We start from the raw sequence: 16,114 nt of genomic DNA, 5'->3' as shown, positions 1-16,114 counted from the left end.
AGAAATCTATGAAAGAAAAAGGTATTAAAGCTGAAGATGTTAAGAATTTACCTCCTATTGAAGAAATACATGGTCTTAATTTAACGCCTATTGAAGAAACATATAATCTTAATCCTTTACCTATTGAATAAACTCATGGTCTTGATAACCCGACACAGGTAGTAAAGGTAAATTCTCTCTATAGATATGATAAAGCTGTAATCCCGTTCACTAAATTTGCTAACCCATGCTTAGATGAGTTTGATAAATTTATGGCTAAGCAAGAAGATTTTAATGCTTATTTTGGTAGACAATTGAAAAACAATTCAAATATGCTTGAACACTTGGGTGATTATATGGCTAATGTTAATGGTGAACTTAAACTTATTAGTAAACATGCTTCTATGGTTACCACTCAAGTAGAACAAGTACTTAAAGCTCAAAATGATTTGCTCAATGAATTGAATAATAAGAATAATGATAACGTTGTTGGAGTTATGACTAGAGGTGGTAGAATGACTCGGGAGCCTTTGTATCCTGAAGGCCATCCTAAGAGAATTGAGGAAGATTCTCAGAGAAATAATATAGATGCACCTAGTTCTTCTAAAAAGAAGAAAAAGAAAAATGATAGGACTTTGCATGCTTCTAGTGATCCTATTGTTGAAACACCTGAGAATCCAAATAATATTTCTATTTCTGATGCTGAAACACAATCTGGTAATGAACCTGAAACTAGTGATAATGCTAATAATAATGTTCATGATGATGCTCAACCTAGTAATGATAATGACATAGAAATTGAACCTGTTATTGATCTTGATAACCCACAATCAAAGAATCAATGTTATGATAAGAAATATTTTGTTGCTAGGAAACATGGTAAAGAAAGAGAGCCTTGGGTTCAGAAACCCATGCCTTTTCCTCCCAAACCATCCAAGAAAAAGGATGATGAGGATTTTGAGCGCTTTGTTGAAATGATTAGACCTATCTTTTTGCGTATGTGATTAGCTGATTTGCTTAAAACCAATCCTTATGCTAAGTACATGAAAGATATTATTACAAATAAAAGAAAGATACTGGGAGATGAAATTTCCACCATGCTTGCTAATTATACTTTTAAGGGTGGAATACCAAAGAAACTTGGAGATCCAGGAGTACCCACTATACCATGCTCCATTAAAAGAAACTATGTTAAAACTGCTTTATGTGATCTTGGAGCCGGTGTTAGTGTTATGCCTCTCTCTTTATATCGCAGACTTGATTTGAATAATTTGACACCTACTGAAATATCTTTGCAAATGGCCGATAAATCAACTGCTATACCTGTCGGTATTTGTGAGGATGTGCCTATTGTAGTTGCAAACGCTACTATTTTAACAGACTTTGTTATTCTTGATATTCCCGAGGACGATAGTATGTCTATTATTCCTGGAAGACCCTTTTTGAATACTACAGGGGTTGTTATTGATTGCACTAAAGGAAATGTCACTTTTCATGTTAATGGTAATGAGCATACGGTACACTTTCCGAGGAAACAACCTCAAGTTCATAGTATCAACTCTATTGGGAAAATGCCATCGATTATATTTGGAGGTTTCGAATTTCCTCTTCCTACTGTCAAGAAGAAATATGATATTCTTATTATTGGGGATGTGCATATCCCCATTGAGGTAAGATAGTGTTATTCGAAATTTCTCCGGTTCCATGTTATTCGGAATGAGTTCGTTAACAAGACTTGATCAACCTTGTTAGTGGATTCCTTTTGATGATCATGAGATGGATGAAACTAGAAGGCACAACCTTCTGTACCCCACTTTTACTTTCTGTTATTTATATTAAATAAAATAAAAATAAATATTTTTCCGTCTGTTATCTGATTATCCATGCAATATGAAAATACCTCGAAAATAAAAGTTCTCCAAATGCCCTAAAATTTAAATATGATTTTTTTCTAGAATATTTGAGGATTTATGGAACTGAGAACACACCAGGGGGGTCAACCACCTGCCCACGAGGGTGGAGGGCGCGCCCCCTACCTCATGGGCCCACGGTGGCCCTCCTCCACTTATTCCTGCACCCACACACTTCATCTTCCTCCCACAAACACAAATAACCAGCTCAAACCCGAGTCCAAGCTCGTTTTGCTGCCATTTTCGATCTCCTTGCTCAAAGCACCTCTCACAAAACTGCTTGGGGAGATTGTTCCTTGGTATGTGACTCCTCCATTGGTCCAATAGGTTTTTGTTCTAGTGCTTTATTCATTGCAAATTTGTGTTTACTTAGGTGACCCTGTTCTTGAGCTTGCATGTCAAATTTATATGGTCAAAACTAGTTTTGATGCATGATATAGGCCCTAGGCACTTGTAGGTGTAGTTGCTATCAATATTATTGAGTTTGGTTTACTTTTATTTTGAAGTTACTAAAAATTTCAGAATTTTTCAGAAAATGATGAGGAGACTTTTGAGGGGCTCATCGATCCAAAGCTCGAAGGAAAAGGCACCAAAGCCTAAGTATAATCTGCCTCGCACCGCGGAGGTTCGGGCGTGTGAATGGCCTTCCGAGGACTTCTTGAGAGCAGCCGGGATTTATGAAGATTTTCATGAATTGGCTCATAATGCAGGCCTCACCGCTTTCCTCCACGACCAATGCGGTCAGTATCTCTTACTCACAAATACCTTTGTGCAAAACTTTCATTTTCATTCTAGGAACTCACCACCTACGGTGGAGTTTCATTTATATGATGAGCATAAGGAGATGTCACTTTATGATTTTTGTCAGATTTGTTTAGTCTCTTTTGAGGGCAAGACAGAAGAACCACATCGTGATGATGTGGAGGGGTTTATTGATACTATCACTGTAGGGGAAACAAGGAAGGTTTCTGATGCACGAATCACTAGCATACATTTTCCTGTTTTACGTTACTTTGCATTATTTGCTAGTCGTTGCTTAATTGGTCGAGGAAACTGTGGAACCTTAGTATCCCTGATATTATTATTTTTCTCCAAGGTATATACGGTGATAACACTTTTAGTATGGGTGGCATTATTGCCAAACGGTTAAATCTGAACCGTACCAAGGGCCCCATCTTTGGAGGCATCTATGCCTCATGCCTAGCTGCACATTTTAACATACCTATTAGGCATTATGAGAAGGAAGAAAAAGTACTGCCTCGTGTTTATCTAGATTATAAAAGTATGGTGGCACATGATTTTATTGTTAAGAATAGGGAAGGAGAGCTTAAATATCAATTATTCTTTAATAAACATCATCCTGAGACTATTACCCTGCATGCTCCTTCTTTGTTTGATTTATCTGTAGGCCAATACCTTGTTCTGTTGAAGGCTATTCACGCCTACCGGAACCCTGCACCAGCCATGGAGCCAGAGCCGGAACCACAGGTTGATCCTTCAAGACAGTCTAATTACCACTGGGATCCGGAGATGATTGTCAGCCAGTGGCAATCGAAGTCTTCTTCTTCTTCTTCTCAGTACGACCTCAGCTACTATTATGGATATCCGCCAGGCCAGCCATGGCCATAGACTAACTTAGGCCAAAAGCCTAAGCTAGGGGGAGTACGTATTTCCCACCGACATTACATTTATGCTCACACACTCATTGCTAGATGTCGGTGCTCATACTTTTTCATTGTATCATCCATGCTAGTTTATTTTCCTTTTTATGCTTTCTTCTTGTGTGTTTAATAAACCTTCTGAAAAACCAAAAAAAATAGTTGTAACTTTTAGTTTGTTTAATTTCCATGCTTGTAGTAGTAATTAAAAAGAAAACCCAAAACTATTTCCTGTTCTTCTTTTGGTTGTTGGGAGTTTTCCCGTGTAAATAGTTTTATTTCTTTTCTTTGGGGGTCGGTGGGAGAAGACCATAATTAAATTATTGAAGTGGCTCTTATATGCATTATTGTTTATCTGACAAAAGAGCCCATATTGCCTTGTCTTCTCCTGTTTATTGAATGCCTGCAGATTCCATCTTAGTCCAATGCACGTGCACAATTATAATTATTCACATCGTTCGGTCGTGCAAGTGAAAGGCAATTATGATGACATATGATGGACTGGCTGAGATGAGAAAAGCTGGTATGAACTCGACCTCTTTTGTTTTTGTAAATATGATTAGTTCATCGTTCCTGATTCGGCCTATTATGAATAAACATGTTTGCAATGACAACTAGAGATCATAGTTTCTTGTGCCATGCTTGATTAGCTATGAGTTATAATGGTTTACCTTGCATGCCAACATGCTATTAAAATGGTTATGATGTGGTATGATATGGTGGTATCCTCCTCTGAATGATTTAAGTGACATGACTTGGCACATGTTCACGCATGTAGTTGAAACAAAATCAACATAGCCTTCACGATATTTATGTTCATGGTGGATTATATCCTACTCATGCTTGCATTCGGTGTTGATTAATTTTAATGCATGTTCATGACTGTTGTCGCTCTCTAGCTAGTCGCTTCCCAGTCTTTTGCTAGACTTCACCTGTACTAAGCGGGAATACTGCTTGTGCATCCAAACTCCCTAAACCCCAAAGTTATTCCACATGAGTCCACTATACCTACCTATATACAGTATCTACCTGCCGTTCCAAGTAAATTTGTATGTGCCAAACTCTAAACCTTCAAATAAATATCATGTTTTGTATGCTCGAATAGCTCATGTATCAACTAGGGACGTATGTATCTTCCATGTTAGGAGGGTTATTCTCAAGAGGAGTGGACTCCGCTCCTCACTCACGAGATAAATGGCTGGTCACCGGGATGCCCAGTCCCATGCTTTATGCAAACTAAATCAAAATAATTGCAAACAAAACTCCCCCTGGGACTCTTGTTAGTTGGAGGCACTCGTTGTTTCGAGCAAGCCATGGATTGATGCTTGTTGGTGGAAGGGGGAGTATAAACTTTACCATTCTGTTTGGGAACCGCCTATAATGTGTGTAGCATAGAAGATATCGCCATCTCTTGGTTGTTATGTTGACAATGAAAGTATACCGCTCAAAATATTATTCACCTCTGTTTCAAAACTGAGCTCTGGCACCTCTACAAATCCCTGCTTCCCTTTGTGAAGGGCCTATCTATTTACTTTTATACTGAGTCATCATCCTCTTATTAAAAAGCACCATTTGGAGAGCACCGCTGTCATTTGCATTCATTACTGTTAGTTTACATTGAGTATGACTTGACTAGATCTCTTTTACCATGAATTACAATGTCTAGTCAGTCCTTGGTCTTTAAAGGTACTCTGCATTTATGTTTTGCGGTCTCAGAAAGGGCTAGCGAGATACCATCTTGTTATATCATATTATGATTGTTTTGAGAAAGTGTTGTCATCCGAGATTTATTATTATGGCTCGCTAGTTGATTATGCTATTGATATGAGTAAACTTGAGACCTATGCATTATTGCGAATGTGGTTAGTTATAATCTTTGCTGAAAACTTGAATGCTGGCTTTACATATTTACAACAACAAGAGCAAACAGAGTTTGTAAAAGTTTTTCTTTATCACTTTCAGTTTGTCAACTGAATTGCTTGAGGACAAGCAAAGGTTTAAGCTTGGGGGAGTGTTCTAGAAGTCAATTCTAATTGATCAATAAAAATACAATTCCAATTTCTTCCCGAAACTTACCAAGAAAAATCCCGAATTGGATTCAAAATTGACGGGGATACATCTCCGACATATCTACTTTTCTAAACACTTTTGCCCTTGTTTTGGACTCTAACTTGCATGATTTGAATGGAACTAACCCGGACTAACGTTGTTTTCAGCAGAATTACAATGGTGTTATTTATGTGCAGGAGCAAACGTTCTCGGAATGACCTGAAACTTCACGGAGCCACTTTTCAGAAAATAAGAAAAATACCTGCCAAAGATGAAGGCTAGGGGGCCCACCGTCTCTCCAGGAGGGTGGGGGGGCGCGCACCCCTACCTCGTGGGCCCCCTGTTGCCTCTCCGACTCCAACTCCACCTCCATATATTGAGTTTCGGGGAGAAAAAATCAGAGAGAAGAAATCATCGCGTTTTACGATACGGAGCCGCCGCCAAGCCCTAAAACCTCTCGGGAGGGCTGATCTGGAGTCCGTTCGGGGCTCCGAAGAGGGGAATCCGTCGCCATCGTCATCATCAACCATCCTCCATCACCAATTTCATGATGCTCACCGTCGTGCGTGAGTAATTCCATCGTAGGCTTGCTGGACGGTGGTGGGTTGGATGGGATCTATCATGTAATCGAGTTAGTTTTGTTAGGGTTTGATCCCTAGTGTCCACTATGTTCTGAGATTGATGTTGCTATGACTTTGCTATGCTTAATGCTTGTCACTAGGGCCTGAGTGCCATGATTTCAGTCTGAACCTATTATGTTTTCATCAATATATGAGTGCTATTGATCCTATCTTGCAAGTCTATAGTCACCTATTATGTGTTATGATCCGTTAACCCCGAAGTGAGAATAATCTGGATACTTACCGGTGATGACCGTAGTTTGAGGAGTTCATTTATTCACTATGTGTTAGTGCTTTGTTCCAGTTCTCTATTAAAAGGAGGCCTTAATATCCCTTAGTTTCCGTAAGGACCCCACTGCCACTGGAGGGTAGGACAAAAGATGTCATGCAAGTTCTTTTCCATAAGCACGTATGACTATATTCGGAATACATGCCTACATTACATCAACAAACTGGAGCTAGTTCTGTGTCACCCTAGGTTATGACTGTTACATGATGAACCGCATCCGACATAATTCTCCATCACTGCTCCATTGCCTATGAGCTTTTCATATATTGTTTTTCGCTTATTTACTTTTCCGTTGCTATTGCTATCATCACTGCAAAATACCAAAAACATTACTTTTACTATTGTTACTTTTTGTTACCGTTACCACTACTATCATATTACTTTGCTACTAAACACTTTGCTGCAGATATTAAGTTTCCAGGTGTGGTTGAATTGACAACTCAGCTGCTAATACTTGAGAATGTTCTTTGGCTCCCCTTGTGTCGAATCAATAAATTTGGGTTGAATACTCTACCCTCGAAAACTGTTGCGATCCCCTATACTTGTGGGTTATCAGCAACCAATATCACTCTATCAGGTAAAAAGTGTCTCGTCGTAAGTGCCATTTCAAGAAATTAGAAACAGTACAAGCTAGAAGACAATGCAAGATGCAACCTACATCACAGTCCCAAGTTAAATGTGTCTTATGGGTAAGTGATCATTGTAGGTATAAGTTGTAAGCTACGTAGATGCCATTCAACATAATCATAAGCAATACAAACTAGACATCATACGAAAAATGCAACCACATATAACAGTTCCATGTTAGAGCAAGCACTTGTGATGGTGGAGTAGGGGAGATGTGCTCATCATGTACACGTATGTTCTAGAAACAGGAACACATGTCATATTCACAGGCATTATGTGTAAAGTAAGCAGATGCAATTCAAGAAAGTTAGAAGCAATTCAAGCTAGACATCATACGCAACATGCAACCACATATAATAGTGCCAAGTTAGAGCAAGTACCTGTGATGGTGGAGTAGGGGAGATGCGCTCATCATCTACACAGCTACGTTGACTGTCTAGCCTTGTGTTGTCTTGCGAATCTTGATGGGAGGATGGTGGAGTAGAATCTGTAGAGACCCCCTATTTGAGTTGCTCCGAAGGACCACCATCATCCACTGACGGACTAATTTCCTTCAGCTGTAATGATTTTGCATTGTGAAGTCAAACCGATAAGAAAAAGGAATAAAAATTCGCTCTTCAGAACTCATTCATGCATGATACTGACGAACACTACTCGGATGAAAGGCAAACACATGATGCGAGGATGGAATATGTATGAAAAATAGGATGGCATGACATATTCACACCTATGATGTGGTAACTAAGAAGAAGGCATTTCAACAAATTAGAAGCACTACAAGCTAGACACCATATGAAATATGCAACCAATATCACTCTGCCAAGTTCAAACTATATGGCATTTCAACAAATTAGAAGCAGTACATGCTAGAAATCATATGCAAGACACAACCAATATCACAGTGGCGACTTAAAGGTGCCTTATCATCAGTGACTGATGTGGGATATGCAAGAATAGTAGTCTGATGTAAGAACATCGTGTGATCAGATATAGTATGTTCTAGAAACAGGAACATATGTCATATTCATAGGCATTATGTGTAAAGTAAGCAGATGCAATTCAACAAAGTTAGAAGCAATAGTACAAGCTAGACATCATACGCAACATGCAACCACATATAATAGTGCCAAGTTAGAGCAAGCACCTGTGATGGTGGAGTAGGGGAGATGTGCTCATCATCTACACAGCTACGTTGACTATCTAGACTTGCGTCGTCTTGCGAATCTTGTTGGGAGGATGGCGGAGTAGAATCTGTATAGAACCTCCATTTCAGTTGCTCGGAAGGACCATCATCATCCAATGCCTTGCCAATTTCCTTCAGCTTTATTGACTTTGCATTATGAGGTCAAACTAACAAGAAAAAGGAATATAATTCGCTCTTCAGAACTCATTCATGCATGATACTGATGAACACTACTCTGATGAAAGGCAAAGTCATGATACGAGGATGGAATATGTATGAAAAAATGGACGGCTTGACATGTTCACACATATGATGTGGTAACTAAGCAGAAGGCACTTCAACAAATTAGAAGCACTGCAAACTAGACACCATATGAAAGGTGCAATCAATATCACTCTGCCAAGTTAAAACTGTCTCGTCATAGGTGGCGTTCATCAAACTAGAAGCAATACATGCTAGAAATCATATTCAAGACGCAAACCAATATCACACTGCCAACTTAAAGGTGTCCCATCATAAGTGATTGATGCAGGATACACAAAAAGAGTAGTTTCATGTAAGAACATGGTGTGGTAGACAGATATAGTATGTACCAAAAACAGGAAAGCGTGTCATATTCACATGTATCATGTGTAAGCTAAGCAGATGCAGTTTACACTAATTAGGAGCAATACAAGCTAGACATCATATGAAACATGTAACCAGATATCACACTGCCAAGTTAGAGCAAGCACCTTGGATGGTGGAGTAGGGGAGCGGAGACTTGGACCTTGTAATGCACTATCAGTACAAGGAGAATCGGTACAGATGCTCCGTTTACATTGCTGCAGAGGACCACCATCATCGCCTTCCTTACTCTTTTCCTTCCTCTTTCTTGATTTTGCCTTGTCAAGTCAAACTCACAAGAAAAAGGAATAAAATTTGCTCTTCAGAACTCATTGATGCATGATACTGACGAACACTACTTTCATGTAAGGCAGCCGCATGATAGGAGGACAGAATATGTATGAAAAACAGGACGGCATGACATATTGACATGTATGATGTATAAAGTGTAAACTAAGCACAAGGTGCTTGAACTTGTTAGAATCAATGCAAGCTAGAAACCATATGAAAGATGAAACCAATATCACTCTGCCAAATTAAAAGGGTGCCCTAACAAATGTATTTGACCAAATTAGAAGCAATGTATGGCAATAGGCTAGAAATAATATGCAATATGCAACGAATAAAGGTGACTCATTGTAAGTGATTGATACAGGATACAGAAGAGAGGTAGTTTCATGTAATAACAAGGTTAACACATAGATGTAGTGTGTACCAAAAATAGGAAGGCATGTCATATTTCACAGGTATAATGTGTAAACTAAGCAGATGCAATTTACCCTAATTAGAAGCATTACAAGCTAGACACTGTATGCAACATGCAACCACATATCACACTGCAAAGTTAGAGCAAGCACCTGTGATGGTGGTGTGGGGGAATTGCGGTCATCAACTAGAGAGCTACGTTGGCTATCTTCATTTAGCCTTGCTGTTTCTTGAGAATCATGTGGGGAGGATGACAATGCACTCTTTAAACGAGTATGGCGTCTCATAGTAACCCACTGGGGTGACTGTCTCATCATAAGTGATTGACAAGGGATACAAAAGAGCATTAGTTTGATGTATGAACATGGTTATTAGACGTATGTAGTATGTATCAAAAACAAGAAGGCATGTCATTATCAAAGGTATCTCTCCCTATAATAATAAAGCACGGATTCAGTCTCCGGGTTCACCGTCGCATCATTTTTATAAAAAAGTCCCTGTGGTTTTTGTTAATTAACCCGCGCTACAGTTTTAAGTGGTAAACAGAAGAAAAACGTTTCGTGTATTGGGCTTAGGACTCGGCTTGGCCTTCAAGCGAGAAAATAGCACGGCGGCCTGTCCTCTCCTCTGCGTACGCACAACATCACGGGGTCTTCTTCCTGGGGACGGCACGGCACAGCACCGCCGCCATGAATCCCGCCTCCACGCGTGGCTCGTCTACCTCTCCAGCTACCCTCCAGCAGCGCCGCTGTTGCCCTGTTCTTCCCTTCCTCACCCGCCCAACTCCTCACCCCTAGCCTCCTTTTCCTCAAGGCGGACGTCTCCGATTTGGATAGGATTCGATGGCGTGTTCATGCCACCACGCGCGACCGGTCTTCCTCTCCAGCTACCTTCCAGCGGCGCCGTCGTTGCCCTGTTCTTCCCCTCCTCACCCGCCCCAACTCCTCACCCCCAGCCTCCTCCGCCTCGAGGCAGACGTCTCCGATTTGGATCTCAAGTACTGGCTCCCCGACACCTCCATCCCCTTCTCTGCCATGGATTTGTATGCTTGCAGATTTGGATTGGAGTGCAACTGAGATGAGGAAGGACAAATCATGAACAGCTCAAGTGAGAGCGAACGGATATGAACACCACAACCCTCTCAGGTTGGATTGCCATATTCTATGCTCATATTCAAAGTATCATCTAATGTTTGGCTAAAGGCTCTATATATAATTTGATCTTTGATTTCTAGATCGCTAACCAAATGTGCCATTTGATTTCAGAGTATCTATTAATTTTTCTTGTTCTTCAGATCTTTGAGAGGTAGTTTGATTTGTCATGGTTTTTGCAGGGGATGTTGGCTGATCAGGATACCCAATACTCAAACAAGCATGCTGAGATGCTCTAGATATGGAAGTTTACCCCCAAGCTTGACCACCAGGTTTTTTTGGTTCATGTTCAATGGGAGGTGAAGAGTGTCGAGCGGGTATCTGATGCAGGTCCAAGGTAAACTCTATTTTGCTTCTTTTATTGTGTTTAGATGAACATGTCAAAGATGCAGATGGACATGATGAAGCCGTGAATTTTCACAAAGGTCACTGAGCTTCTTGGGTTCGACAAACTACCTAACTGCTATTAACCTAAATTTAGTTTCATCTGAACTAAGAGGACCACCTGTGCTTCCTCTAACAGAATTACTCATTTGGTGTTCTTTTGCACTATTTATTTTTGTTCAAATTGGTGTGAGTGCGACCTCTTTGTCAATTTAGATAAGCCTTTCTGTATCACATGGATGTGACCTATAGTATGGTGTAGAAAAGTGATGAAAGGTATTCGTTGGAATTAATTTGGCAGCAATAGTTTATCAAGTTTTTGCCTAGCTAGCTATTTCTAGAATTTCTGCAGTTGTACTTTTGTGCCATCTCCCTCATGTAGATATATATATATATATACACTAGCAGACTAGCAAGTAAATTATTTACATCAAAACTGAGATGTATCTATCTATGATGAAGGCATTTTTTTTCTTTATCTTCAGCAGTACCTCTTGCTGCTATAAAGAAAGTAGGAACATGGTTGATAAATAATCAGATTGTTCTGCCCATTTTTCATTTCACAATCCATTACAATTACTATGTCCTTGCAATCATACCATTACACATAAGCTACCCAGATTTGGAACCCAACCAAAGAACAATCAAGTTTGATTCGTGCTGTTATTGGGCCTTGCTGCGACGCTGATACTTTTGGGCAAAGTTGCGCAGAATCTACTCATGCTTATAAAACAAGTTTGTTAACAGATTAAATAGTCCCACCTTGCTTCTTACACATAATTCTATGAAGTTAAAAAACACTAATTCTATCAATTTATATATGCATGTAAGTATGAGAACTAACAAGCAGCCTGAGAATAGTATTGTATTTAGTTTTCTGGAAGGATGCAAAAGTAATATTGGGCTTCCTGTGTATACTGATTGCTAAAGGATGCAATAGTATTTGTATGCTGGGGAAGTGTCATTCCCTCTGTTTACTGATGGACCTCACCCTCTTAAGAGATCTAACCCTTGTCACTGTAAGGAAAAAAGCAAAGAGTATTATGACGCCATAAAGTTTGAATTCAGATAAGTATATGCTGAAGAACACCAGAATTAGTCTTCATGAACCAGCGTCGCCTTGTTGATGATGCTTCACATGTAAGTTTTCTGGTCCTTTGACAAGGTCTTATAATTATTCAGAGGTGATGTCAAATGGTGCGTACCATTTTTTATTTTAATTTTCTTGAATTGTTAAGTTGAGAACTGATGCTTGCATTTCCATGTGGGAAAAAGAGAGGAGAAAGTGATGGATTTGAGCTTTGGCGGAACATTATTACTGTCTAGAAAATTCATAGCAACAGGGCCAATGGTTGAACATATAAATCTTTTTGAAGTAAATTCTTCTATAACTCTCAGTCTCGGTACTACCTTGTTTATTTATACTTAGAGGACCAGAGGGCAAAATCCAAAGCAAAGCCCTACACATGTCTGGGCATCCGGCGCATGGCTGTGATTTGAGCAATTTTAGGCCATTAAGCATCATCTTCATGCAGCTCCTGCCCAAAAGGAGCAACTGCATTTTGTCTATAATGCATCTTTGACTGAAATTCCCGTTTCTATTTTTTGCAGAGCGCTCACAAATTAAACAACCTATGAAATTGCCAGAAGGGACCAGATATCCTTCTTGGTATGTGGTTTTAGAAGCGACTTATGTTCAGCTTGCTGTGAATTTTATGATTTATCACTGCTATACTGTTAACTACTTAACTCGATACTAAAACATTGGAGCCGTAGTATGTGCAGAGGAATTTCGGACAGGCTTCATCAATTCAGTAAAGGCTTATGTAGAAACATCTATGACTTCACTAGAGAGTGGATTTGCATTCGAGGAGCAGCTTGAGCAGCTTTGCGCACATGCCTAGACCTACTTTCATGTCGGTGCTGTTGATATGTGTTGTTCTGTGTCAGTCTTTACCTCTAGCGTGTGATGTAATCCATTTCCAAACGTTTTCTAATAGATGTTCATTGAACTTATTGTCATATAAAAGCGCATGTACATTCTCAGCAAAAACAAGAAAGTGTGTGTGCCCGACCTTCTCCCAGTCCGACCTTGACCAGGAAGCACGTCAAACAAAAACGCCAATCTTTACACTAGCATCAAGCCCCTAGAAATAGTCTATCACGTGTATCTTTGCATATCACTGAGATGGAGCTAGAAGATAGTTTTTTTTATCAGTTTATATCATTGTTGTGTAGAGATAGAAATATTCAGATTAGCAAACATTTAGCTTAAGGTGTGACTGGTACCCAATTACTCTTGGTCTCACTATTTGATATTTTTGCTGGACACTTTACATCTCTTTTGATTACTAAGTTTTTTTATTTCTATTGTTTTTGCTTCCTGTTCTGATGTCAGCTGAAACAAGAACACAAGGCACATCATTTTGCTTCTAACCTCACGCAATTAAGGAAGTTTCTTTCTTTCTTTAAGCATCACCAGATTTTATCTCTTTGTTTCAAGAATATGGTCCTTGGTACTTTTGATTATGTTAAATATTTTTTTTGCTACTTGCAAAGTTGTTTAAGTGGTGAATTGTTTTTCAGGTTTCTAAGCATTTTTCTTATGTACCCGTTGCAACGCACGGGCATCTGTGCTATAATAATAAAGCACGGGGTGAGTCTGTCGGGTTCACCATCGCGTTCTTTTTGCAGAAAGCCCCCTATGGTTTTAAGTAATTAACCTACAGTCTAGTAAAAAAGTGGAAAAAACGCTTCGTAATTCTGCTCCACCCGTGGACACATTTGAAAAAAAAACACCCCGAGTCGAGCGCCCGTGCCTCACACCCTGACCTGGATCCGCCGCCTCCGCACCATCGGCCCGGATCCTCCGCTGCACTATCTTCCCCGCACCCTGGCCTGCCTCCCCTCCTTCGTGCCCACCTTCATGCGCCGACCGAGTCCTCCGCGCGTGGTTTGCCGACGGCGAGGCCTAGGCCGTCGCGCTCCATGCCCGCACCGGCCGGCTCGAGCGTGCGCCGCCGACCACGAAGGGCTGCTCAACAGGCTCCTCGCTGCCACGGGCAACGCCCGGGAGGAGGAGGAGGACACGCGGGAGGTGGGGCAGCGTCAGAATCAGCGGCCATCGGATCCAGCCAGTGTAACGGCGACACGGACGCGGAGGCTCTGGCCAGGCCGCCGTGCTCTATGCCCCACCCTTGCTCGTTGATTATCAAGTTGAATCCACACCATTCCCACATATAAATTCCCTCAATCTGGCCAGGGCGTGCTGGGGACCTCGATCTCAGTGCAGGCGGGGGCGGCCGGGGGTCGGGACGGCGTGCCTCGATCTGGTTGCGGCGTGCTTGGGATCTCAATCTCGGTGCAGGAGGGGGCTCATGCCTACCTCGATTCCTTGCCACCTGACGGCAAGGCTGCTCCTCCGTGCAGAAGCTGAGCTTCTCCGGTCGCTAACCCAACTCCTCTTTGCAACCCGGGTGCTTCGCCACTGCCCCAACATGTGCTCCTGCACCACCAATTCTATCTACAATGGATCTACGGCTACTGGTCATCAGCCTGGGTAGGTTGCTTACTCTCTCACGAACGCATCGCCCGGCCGCGAATGCATGCTGATTGTCTGCGATTTTCCTGTCGAGTTGTTGCCACTTCCACCTGATGTTCAGAGCTGCAAAATTGTTCTGTTTAGGCAAAGCTGAGATGCAAAATCACTGCGCCTACATGGATCCATCACTTCTGAGTCGGGGTTCTCTGTCCCCGTCCTTGTGGCTCCAGAATTCGGCAGCCTACTGTTCAGTCGGTGTGTTCTATATGTTTTTCCAACATCGATCGAGACATTACATGTTCTGGTGACACCACAATCACCTAAGTTGGGCATCGATACATAGTGCTAATGCTTCCATCTTGAGCCAAACTGTGTACTTTTTCTTTGAGGTGACCTGAAGTTCTTACTGATTTAACCGATCTATTGTCAAATGGGACTTATGAGCACACTGGAAATCTCGACAAGTTTGGCATGAGGTCAGTTCCATTGATGTGTGCAGTTACACATTAATCTGATGACTTTCTATGGCTTTCGAGGGGTGTCCAAAAATTCTTCCTGGAGAGCTTGCAACAATTCTGACAAAGCTGGTGACTGTATTTAGCATGGGAAGTATCACATCAGTCACCGAGTTGAACTCCAAGTTGGAACTGTGGCTGGTGATATCTACCATTTGTAATGTAAAGTTTTGTTGTTGGCTCTAATACAAAAGCGGGCCTGGATTGCAAATCGCTAAGAATGGTTCCCCTTGTGTGTATTAGACTATTAATTAGTGATTCTGATTTAGTATAAATAAACATATAATTTAATTGGTCACTTTTCAATTCTTGTGCTAGATTAAACAAAAAGTTGAAGCTCGATAGGTTTGTGTCACTTTTTAGGATGACGACTGCAGACGTCTGGTACGCTGCAACCCGAGCCAACTAGGCAACTATAGACGTGAAGGAAGGGGTCACCGCCGGTCAATAGTAGCCACATTGGCTACCCACACCGATTGTAGCCATGTCGGAGGTGCCGGTCGGTAGTTGCCACGGGAGTTAAGGGCATCGGGTGTGACCGTGAAGGCACTAGCCGTCCTGGGAGATACAGGCAGCAGTAGAGTCAAATAACAAAGTTCAACCCGTAGCAACGCACGGGCATGTGTGCTAGTAATGTGTAAAGTAAGCAGATGCAATTTAACCAAATTGGAAGCAATACAAGCTAGACACCATATGCAACATGCAACCACATTTGACAGCGCGCAGTTAAAGTAAGCACCTGGGATGGTTGTGTGTGGCAATTGAGATCATCAACTGCAGAGCTACGTTTGCTGTCTCCAACTGCTGACACTGCACCCTTTAGAGCGCTGAAACGCTTAGTGCTTATCTTTGAATTACACTGGAGCGACTTCTGTCTTTTCTTTTCTGCATTCATCA

At 41.2% G+C, this 16,114-nt stretch overlaps 1 long non-coding RNA gene across 2 annotated transcripts; it reads left to right on the top strand.

Moving 5' to 3' along the window:
• The first annotated feature begins 10,209 nt into the window (after positions 1–10,209).
• LOC125521858 (uncharacterized) lies at positions 10,210–13,190 on the top strand. Of its 2 annotated transcripts, XR_007289468.2 has the most exons (3): positions 10,210–10,771; positions 10,960–12,830; positions 12,938–13,190. It is a non-coding gene; the product is annotated as an uncharacterized LOC125521858 (long non-coding RNA). The 2 variants fall into 2 exon arrangements; XR_007289467.2 differs by having other exon boundaries at positions 10,960–13,190.
• The last annotated feature ends 2,924 nt before the right edge of the window (positions 13,191–16,114 follow it).

The sequence above is a fragment of the Triticum urartu genome, chromosome 7A (genome assembly GCF_056163025.1).
Source record: "Triticum urartu cultivar PI428250 chromosome 7A, HENAU_Tu73, whole genome shotgun sequence".
Classification (NCBI taxonomy): domain Eukaryota; kingdom Viridiplantae; phylum Streptophyta; class Magnoliopsida; order Poales; family Poaceae; genus Triticum; species Triticum urartu.
The sequence above is the reverse complement of the archived record's forward strand: the minus strand, read 5'-3'. Positions and strand labels throughout refer to the sequence as shown.